We start from the raw sequence: 15,475 nt of genomic DNA, 5'->3' as shown, positions 1-15,475 counted from the left end.
GTGGGAGAACATTTTAATTTATCACCCATTATTTAAGATACATATCGAGCCCTCATTTGTAGATAATTATCAATGTAAGCTAATAACTGTTAAAGAAAAGGAATGGGTTAATCTCTACACAGGAAATACAGCAGGACTTCCATAATCCATGCTGACATGGGGGAAATATTGCAGATCCTTTAAGCTGTGGTCAACCGTGGTAGCTACACCCAATACCAAGGAGAAAAAGAGACTCATGGATTAATTGGAGAAAAATGTAATTAGTATTTGGCATGTTGAATGACATCAGCAACAATGTTCAATTGGTACGTGGGTTCCACAAAATACAGCAAACCCTCTCCACCCACACTTACCACCTGCGGAATTCATGTATTCACGGATTATTATCTGTATACCAATTTACCAAATGCGGCCTAGAAATTTAGAATATCCACGGGTAAGCAGGGGTCTGCAACAAGCATTTATAATTTTGCGGGGTCACATTCTCCTCCGTGCCACCCGTAGCGCTGCGTAGTTTATCAGCTGTCCATCAGAGAGAAAGACAAGTGATGGGTTTGAGGAGTAAAGTGCAAGTGTTATATAGGCTTGTACGTGGTGAGAGTGTTGCATCTGTGGGGCGATTCTTTGGGGTTAATGAGTCTATCATTCTAACCATTTTAACAAAAAGTAATGTTATTCGGGATAGTGTTGCTGGTGGTGTTCCTTGTACATTCCTGCCTCTGTGCCTGCCTCTGTGCCTGCCTCTGTGCCTGCCTCTGTGCCTGCCTCTGTGCCTGCCTCTGTGCCTGCCTCTGTGCCTGCCTCTGTGCCTGCCTCTGTGCCTGCCTCTGTGCCTGCCTCTGTGCCTGCCTCTGTGCCTGCCTCTGTGCCTGCCTCTGTGCCTGCCTCTGTGCCTGCCTCTGTGCCTGCCTCTGTGCCTGCCTCTGTGCCTGCCTCTGTGCCTGCCTCTGTGCCTGCCTCTGTGCCTGCCTCTGTGCCTGCCTCTGTGCCTGCCTCTGTGCCTGCCTCTGTGCCTGCCTCTGTGCCTGCCTCTGTGCCTGCCTCTGTGCCTGCCTCTGTGCCTGCCTCTGTGCCTGCCTCTGTGCCTGCCTCTGTGCCTGCCTCTGTGCCTGCCTCTGTGCCTGCCTCTGTGCCTGCCTCTGTGCCTGCCTCTGTGCCTGCCTCTGTGCCTGCCTCTGTGCCTGCCTCTGTGCCTGCCTCTGTGCCTGCCTCTGTGCCTGCCTCTGTGCCTGCCTCTGTGCCTGCCTCTGTGCCTGCCTCTGTGCCTGCCTCTGTGCCTGCCTCTGTGCCTGCCTCTGTGCCTGCCTCTGTGCCTGCCTCTGTGCCTGCCTCTGTGCCTGCCTCTGTGCCTGCCTCTGTGCCTGCCTCTGTGCCTGCCTCTGTGCCTGCCTCTGTGCCTGCCTCTGTGCCTGCCTCTGTGCCTGCCTCTGTGCCTGCCTCTGTGCCTGCCTCTGTGCCTGCCTCTGTGCCTGCCTCTGTGCCTGCCTCTGTGCCTGCCTCTGTGCCTGCCTCTGTGCCTGCCTCTGTGCCTGCCTCTGTGCCTGCCTCTGTGCCTGCCTCTGTGCCTGCCTCTGTGCCTGCCTCTGTGCCTGCCTCTGTGCCTGCCTCTGTGCCTGCCTCTGTGCCTGCCTCTGTGCCTGCCTCTGTGCCTGCCTCTGTGCCTGCCTCTGTGCCTGCCTCTGTGCCTGCCTCTGTGCCTGCCTCTGTGCCTGCCTCTGTGCCTGCCTCTGTGCCTGCCTCTGTGCCTGCCTCTGTGCCTGCCTCTGTGCCTGCCTCTGTGCCTGCCTCTGTGCCTGCCTCTGTGCCTGCCTCTGTGCCTGCCTCTGTGCCTGCCTCTGTGCCTGCCTCTGTGCCTGCCTCTGTGCCTGCCTCTGTGCCTGCCTCTGTGCCTGCCTCTGTGCCTGCCTCTGTGCCTGCCTCTGTGCCTGCCTCTGTGCCTGCCTCTGTGCCTGCCTCTGTGCCTGCCTCTGTGCCTGCCTCTGTGCCTGCCTCTGTGCCTGCCTCTGTGCCTGCCTCTGTGCCTGCCTCTGTGCCTGCCTCTGTGCCTGCCTCCTCGTCTGCCCACTCATCAGTCACTGATGAACCGGAGGAAAAGGGGGAGGGTGGGTTGAGCCCCTCCTCCTTCCTCCATCCCTTCCCCCATTACCTCATTGTCCTCGTCATAATCATAGACTTATACCCTCAATATTAAAGGTATATCAAGATACTTGAAAGTTTATTTACGTTTCACTATGTTATTATATAATTCACTGCATTTTATTCGTGTCTAGTGAAGAAACAGCCAATTTAATTAAGCCATGACAAGTCTGACCGCAGCCTCGAACCTCTGATTTGCCATAACCCTGTACTTTACCAACCACGGATTTGCCTACGATGGCATTTTCCAGAAACCTAATCCCCTCGGTTTTTCGAAGGATTGCTGAAATTTCCTTTCTGTCAACACCCCATTTCATCATCGACAATAGGAGCCGAGCCGTAACGCTAGTTCTTAACTATAATGATCACCATGAACCCTGAAGAGCAATGCTGAAATTTATGTCTCATATGACAAGAAGTCATGAATGAGGGCATTAACAGCAGTGGCCATAAATACATGTTGAGAAAGAAAATACCATCACTGTATTCCATATTCCATCATGGTTTTCAGTTCAAACGACTATGAACTAAAGTTCAACATTTTTTTATAAACTTAAAACTATAATATAATATGCCATGTACTGTACACAAGTGGGGTTGCAAATACATGAATGTGAGTAAAACAATTATCTGCGTGCTTGTGCAGGAAAACATAACAAGATCCATTGAAGGGAAATCTCGTCAAATTAGTTCATCGCTGTTAAATCACGCAAAACATCAATCCACTCGTTTTAATGCATAGTTTGATAAATATTTCAACAAAGAAAGCCTTTCAGAAAATGGCATGAACCGTAAAATAATTTCACGAAATGGTAAAAAAAATGCCCCTAAATAGTGCTTGTCATGGCTTAATCAGATCAGGCGATTCATTCCTTGTTGCCTCAATAGCTCTCTTGCATATACAGTCGTGAACTCTGCTTCACTGCATTTGCCAGGTAAGGACACTGCTATAGTGACAGCTATCACTTCATAATGCCCATCAAAAAAGAACCATTAACACAAAATAATCATTATAATCTTGATTTAAAGCTTTCGTGACTGCATGGATTCATCTTCTTGGTTCTTTCGGTAAAGTCACGTAGAAGGGAAATAATAAAATAATAAAAGAAAACATAATAAGATAAAATTATCACGACGTTTCAGCCACAACACAAGTAGCCTTCCTCAGGTGAAGGAACAGAACTGTCGGAAAGACAGCGTTTCAATGAACACTGCTAAGCTTGGCAGCGTATTTTAAGCTGGGTGGGATGAGCAGAGCGCCTTGACAAAGGAGTTTACATATCAACAGAAGAATTTAGCATTGAAGTAGCTGTGTTAATGTGATAGATTAGCAGGATGTTAAAGTCAGAAATTAGCATGTAACTGGGAAATTATATTAAACATTACACTGAAAGGTACTAAGAGATTAGCAGGATGTTGAAGTGAGAAATTAGCATGTAAATGGGAGATTAGCATGATGTTAATGTGAGGATTTAGCATGTAGCTGATCACAGAAGTGGCTATGTTAAAGTGAGAGTTTACATATCAACAGAGGCATTGAGTATATTAACGCTAAAGAACTGCAACTACCCACCTATCATACAATAAACCGACGTGAAAGAACTAAATATAAACTACATCAATATAATCAATGTACTCAATATATTCTCCAATAAGTTGAGCTATTAACATTAAGTAACTGGGTATAAACTACACTATATAATGAATACCATATAGTAAACTGATAAAAAAAAACAAAAATATAAACTACATCAATATTATCAATAAACTCAAAATACTATCCAATCAGCTGAGCTACTAGCAATAAGTCACTATACATTACAATTCTATGTCGAAAAAAGTAGCGGTTTATTTTCAACGTTAGCACCACGGAAAGCGGCGAGCGTCGTTCAGACGGACGAGTCCATCTATGCTCGGAACGGAGGAGGGGGGAGAGAGAGAAACAACCACGGTGCGCTACTCTGTCCTGTGCTGCATTACAACTATGCTATAAACTAGACTACTATACATTACAATATTATACCTTCCAATCTAAACTACACTGTATAATATCGTATACACAGCCCAAGATAAAGCCCTAACATTATGTATTATATTGATATGCCTCCAACTAAACTTTTTTCTACATTACACGACTATACACCGTACTATACACTGCCATAGACAAACCCACAATTGAATTATACCATGCGTTACTATACACTACCCTATACTTTAGACCAGGGGTCGGCAACCTATGGCTCACGAGCCAGATGTGGCTCTTTTGATGACTGCATCTGGCTCGCAAATAAATCTTAGCTGACATTTCTTAACATGATAAGAAATGAATAATTCCGCTGAGATTAAAGTAAAACATTACAGAAATCACAGTGTTAAAAAAACGTTTAAAATATAAAACATTCTCATGCATTTTAATCCATCCATCCATTTTCTACCGCTCCTGCTCAGGGTTGCAGATGGCTGGAGCCAATTCCAGCTGTCCGACACCAAAACTCTATTTTTATTGGATAATGCGGTAGCCTACGGGTCGTTGTGAGGTCAAGAAGTAAACTTCCGTCCTTTTAATCAAATAGTCAGCTAGCTAATTTATGCAGAGCAAACCCTTTTGATGAAGAAGATGGCGAAAAGAAAAAAAGATGAGTACCGCACATTTCAGCACGAATGGACAGAAGAATTCGCCTTTGTGGAGAGAGCAGGTTCTGCGGTGTGTCTAATATGCAATGATACAATTTCATCGATGAAACGGTCAAATATAAAGCGGCACTTCGACACACGCCATGCTACATTTGCATCGAAATATCCAGCGGGGGACAGCAGAAAGGAGGCATGCCAAGAGCTACTGTCCAGAGTGCAAGCTAGTCAGCAGCATCTCCGTGTATGGACCAGACAAGGTGACGGGAATTCGGCTAGCTTTGCTGGTTCTTTAGCAATTGTGAGGGAACGGAAAGCCATTCACAGATGGCGAGTATGCCAAAACATTCACGCTTGATGTGGCCAACGAACTTTTTGACGACTTTTTGGATAAAGACAAGATAATCAAACGAATAAAAGACATGCCTCTGTCAGCAAAAACTGTTCACGATCGTACCATAATGATGGCAAATCAAGTGGAGGAAACACAAGTGAAGGACATAAATGCAGCGCCATACTTTTCCCTCGCTTTGGATGAGTCAACAGACGTAAGTCATTTATCCCAGTTCAGTGTGATTGCAAGGTATGCTGACGGTGACACACTGCGTGAGGAAAGTCTTGCTGTTTTGCCAATGAAAGAGTCAACAAGAGGGGAGGATTTATTCAAGTCTTTCATTGAGTTCGCTAAAGAAAAAAATCTACCGATGGATAAGCTTATTTCGGTGAGTACTGATGGTGCTCCGTGTATGGTGGGGAAAAACAGAGGATTTGTAGCGCTTCTTCGTCAACATGAAAAAAGACCAATCCTAAGTCTTCACTGTATTATACATCAGGTGGCGCTTTGTGCTCAAATGTGTGGCGAGCAGCTTGGTGAGGTGATGTCACTGGTCATTCGGGTGGTCAACTTTATTGTTGCCCGAGCTTTAAATGATCGCCAGTTTAAAACACTGCTGGATGAAGCTGGGAATCATTATCCCGGTCTGCTTTTGCACAGCAATGTGCGTTGGTTGTCAAGAGGGAAAGTGCTCAGCCGTTTTGCAGCTTGCCTGAGCGAAATCCGGACTTTTCTTGAAATGAAAGATGTCGAGCATCCTGAGCTAGCTAACACTGAGTGGCTCCTGAAGTTTTACTATCTTGTGGACATGATTGGACATCTGAACCAGCTCAATGTGAAAATGCAAGGCATTGGAAATAGTCTTATCCCTTCAACAAGCAGTGTTTGCATTTGAAAACAAGCTGGAACTCTTCATCATGATTATTGAAACATGTCGTTTGCTGCACCTTGAAAAATTGAGAGAATTAAAGATGCGTGTACAGCAAGTGACCCCGTTTAACATTTTGATCTCCAGCAGCTAGCTGGCTTCACATCTGATCTCCAGCAGTCATTCAAAGCATGCTTTGGAGAATTTCGTGAGCACACTCGTCTTTTCAAGTTCATCACTCATCCACATGAGTGTGCAGTGGACAAAGCCGACCTGAGTTACATCCCTGGTGTCTCCAGAGATTTTGAGCTGGAAGTTGCTGACCTGAAGGCCTCAGACATGTGGGTAAATAAGTTCAAGTCACTGAATGAAGATATGGAAAGACTTGAACGACAGCAAGCAGAGCTGGCGAGCAAACATAAGTGGACAGATATGAAAAAACTTTCAACCCGCAGACCAGCTGATTGTCAAAACATGGAACGCGCTTCCTGTCACATACCACACACTGCAGCGTGTGAGTATTGCTGTATTGACCATGTTTGGTTCTACGTATTCATGTGAGCAGTCGTTCTCACATCTAAAAAACATCAAGACCAACCTACGATCCCGTTTAACGGATTAAAGCCTCAACGCCTGCATGAAGCTTAACCTCACCACGTATCAACCAGACTACAAAGCCATCAGCAAAACCATGCAGCACCAGAAGTCGCATTAATGGTAAGAAGTATTTTATTTATTATTGGTTGTTGGTATAGCAACGTTATTAAAAAGGATACATTTAGAGACTTATTATATTCTAAAATTGGTGGTCTTAGTTAAAAATACACGCATTTAGTTGTATTCAGTGTTAAAAAATTATTATATGGCTCTCACGGAAATTTATTTCAAAATGTGGCTTTCATGGCTCTCTCAGCCAAAAAGGTTCCCGACCCCTGCTTTAGACTATAATAATATTAGACTTGTAAAATTACATTATGCATTATTCTACCAACCCTACTGTATACCACACTGCTGTATATTCACTATACAATTACGATACTATATATTGCCTTATAAATTATATTAAACATTACACTGTGAAAGGTACTAAGAGGCAGTGCCAGCGAATGGACTGCGGTCTGAAAGTCACCGTAAAACACAATCAATCAAGAACCTAAATGGTTTATCATGTCCTTCCAATGATTACTAAGCCAGAAACCATCTTTTCGGTTGAAATTGTCTCTCTGCTTATATATGTGGATAGCCTCATGAACGAATCTCTCACGGTAGCCAGATGACTTGCAGAGAACCTCTGTCTTGGATAAGTCAATGTCATGTGAGCCCACTGAATTATAACAGTGATCTGCCACGGCGGAGGTGTTCGTCCTACCGTGTTTCAAGTCTGCTTTATGTTCACGAATGCGGTCCGAGAGATGTCGTTTGGTTTCTCCAATGTAACTGCGACCACAGAGGCAACTTAGTTTGTAGACGCCCGGGTACTGTATGTCTGGAACCACATCTTTTACAGATGGGACCAGATCACGGATTTTATGTACCGTGTTGAATCGGACCTGGATCTTGTGTTTATTCAGGATTTTGGAGATTTTTTTTGTGACCCCCGCAATGTAGGGTAAGGTGATGGTTTTTAATGGCTCCTTCTTCATGGTTGGAGTGATGGCTTTGCAGATTGTGTAGTCGGAGTAACCATTAGCCTTGAGAGCTTGGTGTACATGCTTGAGTTCACTAGCAATGTGTTCCTGGTCGGAGATGCATTTGGCTCTATGATGTAGAGTCTTGATGAGGGAATTCTTCTGGGATGGATGGTGGTGGGAATCCGGTTTTAGGTAAGCATCCGTATGGGAAGCTTTCCTGTAGACAGAGTGGCTCATTGAACCATCAGGTCTCCTTTTAATTAGGACATCCAAAAAGGGTAGCTTGCCATCTTTTTCGACTTCCATGGTGAATCTGATGGCTGGGTAAATGGAATTGATGTGGTCGAGGAATTGGTCTAGAGCCGGCCGACCATGTGGCCAGATGACAAAAGTGTCATCCACGTACCTCTTCAATTTGGTCGGGCGTAGAGTGGCAGTCTGGATGGCGTCAGTCTCAAATTTATCCATGAAAACGTTGGCTACAACCGGAGATAGGGGGAGCCCATTGGGGTGCCCTCAGTTTGTTTGTAGAAAGTTCCATTCCAAGTGAAGTATGTTGGTTAAGCAGCGTCTCACCAGGGGGGGGTACATCAGTATGCAGTCCTTGATGAACCAAGTCTTCAATGATTGCGATGGTGTCAGGTACAGGAACTTTGGTGAATAAGGAAACCACATCAAAACTGACAAGCAGGTCGTCTGGGGACAGGGAAATAACCTTGATTGTCGATACCAGGTGGGTAGAGTTTAGTACCGCAGAGGTGGTTTTTCCAGTCAAAGGTCGCAGGATTTCAGACAAAAAACGAGCCAGTTTGTAGGTGGGGGAGTTGATAGTAGAGACAATGGGACGAAGGGGTGTATCTTCTTTATGTATCTGTTGATATGTAAACTCTGAATTTAACATAGCCACATCCGTGACCAGTTACATGCTAAATCCTCACATTAACATCATGCTAATCTCCAAGTTACATGCTAATTTCTCAATTTAACATCCTGCCAATCTCTTAGTACCTTTCAGTGTAATGTTTAATATAATTTCCCAGTTACATGCTAATTTCTGACTTTAACATCCTGCTAATCTATCACATTAACTTAGCTACTTCAATGCTAAATTCTTCTGTTGATATGTAAACGCCTTTGTCAAGGCGACCGCTCCTCCCACCCAGTTTAAAAGACGCTGCCAAGCTTAGCAGTGTTCATTGGAACGCTGTCTTCCCGACAGTTCTGTTTCTTCACCTGAAGACGGCTGCTTGTGTTGTGGCCGAAAGGTCGTGATAATTTTATTTTATTATGTTTTATTTTTATTATTTCCCTTCTACGTGACTTTACCGAAAGAACCAAGAAGAATCAGTATAATCGTTATGGAAGATATAACGAACAAAGTAAATATGCACAAATGTACCTCGTAACTTGGTTACTTTTGTCAACAGACACTCATGATTAGTTCGTCTTCATGTACTACGTAGATTTGCATTGAACTAGGACCCATATCTAACAGTTTGTTGCCTATAAACATCTGACAGTTCACCAACATTGGTTCAAGCAAGCCTGACTGGTGAGATGAATGTCAAAGCCTGTCCTGCGTTTCTTCGTGTTGAGACTGTGTGGCTAATTTAATGCATAACATCATATTTTTTTAATTATATGTGGAGGGAGAGGTATGTAACATAGTATTATCTGCCTAATTGTATATATATGCTGTCGACTCATATTGAAGCTTGGGAATTCAATACTGAAGGATATCTCAGTGCATTGTCTCACAGAGGTAAGAAAATATAAGAACCACCTTGTGCGAAGTCCCTGCACGCCACAATCCCTCCCCTCTCTGAACTCCCACAGCCAAACTCCTTCCCCCCCTTCCCTCTCCCGTGCCTATATGAAGACACAACAGCAGATCATTTTTTAACCTGAAGACGGACGCTTGTGTTGCGACCGAAACGTTTTATTTTATTATTTTTTCTATCTACATGACTTTACCGAAATAACCAGAGTGTATCAATAATAAAATGTTGCAAAGTAAGCAACATTTAAAAAAAAAGTTTTAAAAGTTCTACGAAATTAAACCCAGCATTATCAGGTGTCAAAAAAGTCAGCTCTCATGTGAAAAAGCTTCCTGATAAGGGTCCTTAAGTCGGTCCTCATCCATGGTTAAATCTAAGGACTTCTCTTCCCAATGGGTTTTTTGCAAAATGCAGGTCGATCACAAATGGTCAATCCATCTTCGATGCATGCCATGCTGTACGCATCTTTACGATGTATTCAATATACAGTAATCGTACGACAATACCTCTGGGACCCCGGTGAAACATTAAAAACAGATTAGCTTTGTGATATTCTCTTAACATATTATTAAATAATACACATTACAACTAATTACTAATCTACAACTCATTACTTATCGTAACAATTGACTGATTACTAATCTATTATATAATTACAATACCCCCCCTCCGCCTCAAATCACTGCACCTGAATGAGTTAAATGATGACATCAACCTGCTGCTCTATTTAAGACCAGGAGCAAGTGAGGGCTTTACCATTCTGGTGAACTGCCCGATGATGTTGGATGTAATTACCAGCGAAACGTCGTACTCAAACTGTAAATGTTGTGGATTCACTCAACACACCGGTGGGCTAAAGTAGTGAACTATTTGTCTTTTGTCAACGTGACACTTTTTCACTGATTGGCCGTGTCGGGTGGTGGAGGGTTACGACACATTTATAAATAATGTGATCTAACCCAAAAACGTTTATTATTAATAATATTGGTCGCGAAAAACTACGTGTTCAATTGGAATTATATATCAACAATAGCCCCTACTGCAAACGCTTGTCAGGGCACTGTTGAAAACAGTAATGCGACTCAGTGAGGCTACCTTATTAGGAAGGTACACAAATGTTCTAATTTCAAACAGAGAAAGTTTGTCTATACGCATATTAAATTTTGATTTAAAGCTTTCGTGACTGCAGTAATTCATATTCTTAGTTTTTTCGGTAAAGTCACGTGACTTTACCGAAAAAACTAAGAATATACGCATATTGTTTAGGTAAAATTCCGAGTGATTTTTTAAAACATTTTTCAAATAGGCAAGGGTCCACCCAGTAAGAGTGGTACAGTTGAATAGACCATAGTGTATCTTGCAGCAGTATGTATTCACGGACAATGCAATATATAAGCACCATTGATGGTAGTGGCACTTTAAATGTGCATCAATACAGAAAGGTGCAGACAAGACAGGATTCGCGCACGCAGTAACCCAGATGTCACTCGTGTCAGCTGTTAAACGTGTTTCCACTTATGATCTTTACAACAGGTACACACGTGACTGGAGACAATGATTTGGAGAGAGGTGGCGAGGTGGCTCAGGTTAACTGTGTTTAAGCGCCAAGTCAATACCAATGAGATCCGGAGTTTCAAACTAAACTATTTATTGTTATTTTACCAGGCAAGGCCCACTGAGCTATAGAGCTCTTTTTTCATAAGTGACCTGGCCACAAATGATAGCTCAACAAAGTGGATTATCAAGTGGCTATTTATAGCAGCCAAATACTCTTAACGCATGTTTCTCAATAAAGAGGGGAAAAAAACCTCAGAACCCAGAGAAAAATCCACACGACCACAGAGAGAACATGCAAACTCCAAAAAATAAACAAACGTCAGGGTCGGGATCGAACCCACGACCTCCTGTACACCAAGCGAGGGCGTTAAAATTTCCCCGCCATGGCAGCTTAAACCCGGTCTTGAGCAGTAGCAAATTGATTATTTTAGTCAAGCTACCAATGACTGCACAACAAATGATCCTATTACATTTACATTTTCACTGGTCTTTTTCTATTTCATTGACATGTAATTAACAATTTTAGGTGGTGTATGAGACATGTGCCCCTAGTGTGGATGAATAGGCATATTGAAGTCACTTAATAAGTAGTTCTAGATCATCATCCTTGGAATGCTGAGACACGGGAGTGGATTACTGGTGACGAGTTTCCAATTGAAATGCATTTTTCTCTACAGCAACATTAGGATGTTTTACTGGCAAGGAAAAGGAATACAAATAACTTAGCGAACACGACTATACTTTACTGTGACATGCATCCCATCATGACTGCTTGTCCCTTGCCAGTACAGTACCAGAGTTCCTTTCTGGTGGCACTCGCCCCAATCCACACAGCGTGGTCAAAGTAAGGTCACATGCAAAGTTGACCTAAGATTATACAGTACAGTGGTCCCTCCGTTCACGATGCCATTAACGATATTTCAATTAGGGATCTGTCTCCCACAGGGTCCCATTGTTTCTATTAACAATACATTTTCGATGATAGGTTTACAATATCACGCGACTACCAATTTCGGACAATCCGAACGCTGCTAAGTGGACTCGGCAGACCTTAGCCAATCAGCGACGCCCTTCTATGAGCGTTTTCAGAGCCTTAGGTAAAAATTGTAATTGTATGCTCTATTTATTCATTATTTATCCATGTTTCTCTTAATATTAATTCTTCAATATGTTGTTTCAATATTATAAACAATGTTTTTAGGGTTAAAAAATCAACTTTAAACCATCTTGCAACAAATTAAGCCTTTAATATGTATTTCCTATACGGTATTGGAGTCACGACAATTTCAATTAACGATGGTTTTCGTGGAACCAATTAATATTGTTAACCGAGGAAGCACTTTATCTGTTCAATTCACATACAGTTCCCATCTAAGCTGCACAATACACTATGGGAATGCCTTTAACCCAATTTCACTTCAATGTTACAAGCAACTGTTTTTCTTGTGGTCTCTTAATACATTACTAATCTGCATTAGACTATATCTCAAAACATCAGACAAGACTATAAAAGTATACTATATCACATGTCCTCATGGGGGCTTAAACATAAAACCATAAACTTTGTAAAATTCCTGCCAGTAAATGCACACGTTTGCCTCGAGGTTATGGGTTCGGGTTCCACTCATATTCCCCTTCTATAATACAGTACATTATATGAATGAGCCTCCTGATTCACTTGGCAATTACATCGATTACAAAATTCATATTTCTTAATGTAGGACTTTAACGTTGCTATCTTTCAGTGTGCTACACAATACAATGGCTAATCCCTTTACAATACTGCACATTAATCTTGTAACATGTTTTCCTGGTATTAAACCAATTTGCTTTAAAATGTTCCGCTCTTTCAAGGAAAACCATATTCACACTAATCCCATAGTGTCCAAGCAGGCCACATGAAATAATAGCCTCTGGAGGTTTCAAATCATACTAAATTAGACGTTTTCTGGTCAGATAACCCGAGTGGATTCCTGTCCGTTTGGGTGCTACTCTCCCCCAAGTGCACGTGTGCGGTGGCGACGTCTTCGCACATATCTGCGCGGAGACTTCACCTGCATTCCACAGTGCTTAACCGCGTTCATGAGCGCTAAATATCCCACGTCGGCACGGTGAGAGGAGGCCCTTCATCCAACAGGGGATTGATGTATTGCTGTAAATAAAATGAAAGATGAAAATGAAATAAAATAATTGTTTTATTTTCACTTACCTTGAATCCCGATGCTTGTCGAAAGGGGCGTTTCGAAGAGGAGACTCGTTACATCTCGTGGAAGATTGCTCCTCCGAGAAGAATAGTTTCGTGGTTCAGTTCACAAGTGCGACCGAACGTTTGCAAGTCGGATGGTTATGGCGGTTCGTTCATAAATGCGGACATTCGTAAGTCTGACGTTTGTATCTCATGGACTGCCTGTATTTCAAAGCAGTTTTGCCACCTGGCTTTCTGGAGCAGGGAGAGAGAGTCACATCCAAAGAATATGGGGGCTGCTAGTAATGTATAAATATAATGCACCTCTACCATGCATTCAGAGGAAATGCGTGCCCCCAATCTCAAAAAAAGATAATTGGGTGACGCTCCATTCCGTTGACAGCCAGCGATGGAAGTTTCACATTCCTATGTCAATAAGCTATATATAGATAAGTCCTATTGACTTCCCACAAAGTGGTTCTCATTTTTAATGACCCCTTGAAGAATGATGCGGAACCATATTCTCAATCGAGAAGAGTGCAAAAAAAGCCATTCTTAAACTGTACTGTGCTGCAGCATCTATACTCCCTGGCTTCACCTAAAAAAAACAAGGAACCGGCATGGTTAAGTATGGTCAAATAACCCACATGACCCACACATTGTAGGGAGACTTCATCCAGCAATGGCCTGATCAAAGTGCTGAATGTGTCCAAGAAGAATTATGGGTTGTCCATCCACCGAATGAAATTTGAACTCATGTTCATGGGCACTCTGCCACAGCATAAACAGACCAAATGCAATGCACTCTTGAAGCTATGACTAATATTTACTTTAGGGGTTTGGATGCTGTTTATTATATCAGCTGAACACAAAAAAGCACAACGTATAACCAATAACAGATAAAAGCAAATGGTACACAGGAGAAATCTAAAAGGTGACTTCAAAAAGACCTTAGTATAAACCACAAAAAAGCAAAAAACCCTCTAACAAAATATTATAATCCAGGGCTCTGAGCATACAATCAATAACCAAAATATATTCACAAGCACTGGACAGTAATCATTCCCATTTCCAACCAAAACCAGTGGGAAAAAAATTACAAATTCCTACGGTGGTGCCTATACAGTTCGGCGATTCTCACGGTTCATAACTTGAAATCAAGATTCGATCTTTGGGAGTCAAAAACGATTCCTAGCAAGTACACGAGATGGAATGGCCAGTGTGGCAGATTGCGCAGAGCTCGCGTGGCATTCAAGCAAGGAGGGTCTTGTGGGGGGCCTGGCCAACCGAGCATAATTGCCAATCCACATGAGACCACCAGTAATAATAATTAAAATCTATAATGCGCATTCCATCCCAGGATCCCAATGCAGAGCACCGATCAATGCCGAGCACTGTACATGCAATTTGATCAATTCCATCGCAACTCCAGTGTGGCGTTAAGGCGATATGGGAAGTCCATGGCACCTGGCCAGCCTCGCGGAGGCTTAGGCTGCACACAGCAACAAAGTGCACAGCGTAGCATACACACAGGTAGCCTTGTGCTTATTGCCAGGCATAAACATGGGCCACTTGTGTCCACGTATATTAGTAAGACATGTATGGTGCTTGGAGTAATTGCCCCGCTCTAGTGGTCACTGTTATGATGCATAACCTAAAACATGTCTACGTACAACATACATGCGTGCAAATGTAAATACGTTTACGACCATTTATGCAATTGATTCATATGGCTCCTGATTTTACTGGAACCACAAGATGCACAATGTAAAAATGAAAGAAATGATGCTTGAATTGAAGCAAAATCCTAACTCCATGACAATTATTTGAATCACGAGGGTGGCGAATAATTACAGAATTAGTGGAGACATAGCTCCAAAGGAGAGCCCACTACTGTATGCACAGAAGTAAAAAAAAATCTAAGCAGTTTCCTGTTGAAATGAGCACGGGATGGTAGTCATCTGCTGTTTACAGCCCTCGTCCAGTGGTATACATTCCACATCCCTATGGTGTGTATGAGCAACAATAAGGCAACTACGAGTGACCTCTCCACAAAACAATACACATTTGTATCAACCGTTGTAAGAAGATGGGCTTGGATGAACCCCCATCCAGGTTTTGAATTCGCGTATTTTCTAATTGTGAGCAACCTGCTAACCGCTTCACCACCCAACCAGTGTGCAGGCTGTGGTGAACAATAATTCTGGATATGAATCATCAGTTACTAAAAGAACATTTCTCAATAATTATATATTATCCATTAGGAAATTCCCCACACGGTCACAAACGTTACCACATTTGAGCAAATTGCAAAAAACGTGTCAACTGTGATCCACAATCTGCTTAACAGACAAG

At 42.8% G+C, this 15,475-nt stretch overlaps 1 protein-coding gene across 1 annotated transcript in view; it reads right to left on the bottom strand.

Moving 5' to 3' along the window:
• RAB21 (RAB21, member RAS oncogene family) overlaps positions 1-15,475 on the bottom strand; it is a 34,530-nt gene that overhangs the window by 16,961 nt on the left and 2,094 nt on the right. The window lies entirely within an intron of this gene.

The sequence above is a fragment of the Petromyzon marinus genome, chromosome 7 (genome assembly GCF_048934315.1).
Source record: "Petromyzon marinus isolate PM22_M1 ecotype Great Lakes invasive population chromosome 7, UKy_Petmar_22M1.pri1.0, whole genome shotgun sequence".
Lineage (NCBI taxonomy): Eukaryota > Metazoa > Chordata > Hyperoartia > Petromyzontiformes > Petromyzontidae > Petromyzon > Petromyzon marinus.
Note: the sequence above shows the minus strand (reverse complement) of the source record. Positions and strands in the feature narration are given on the sequence as shown.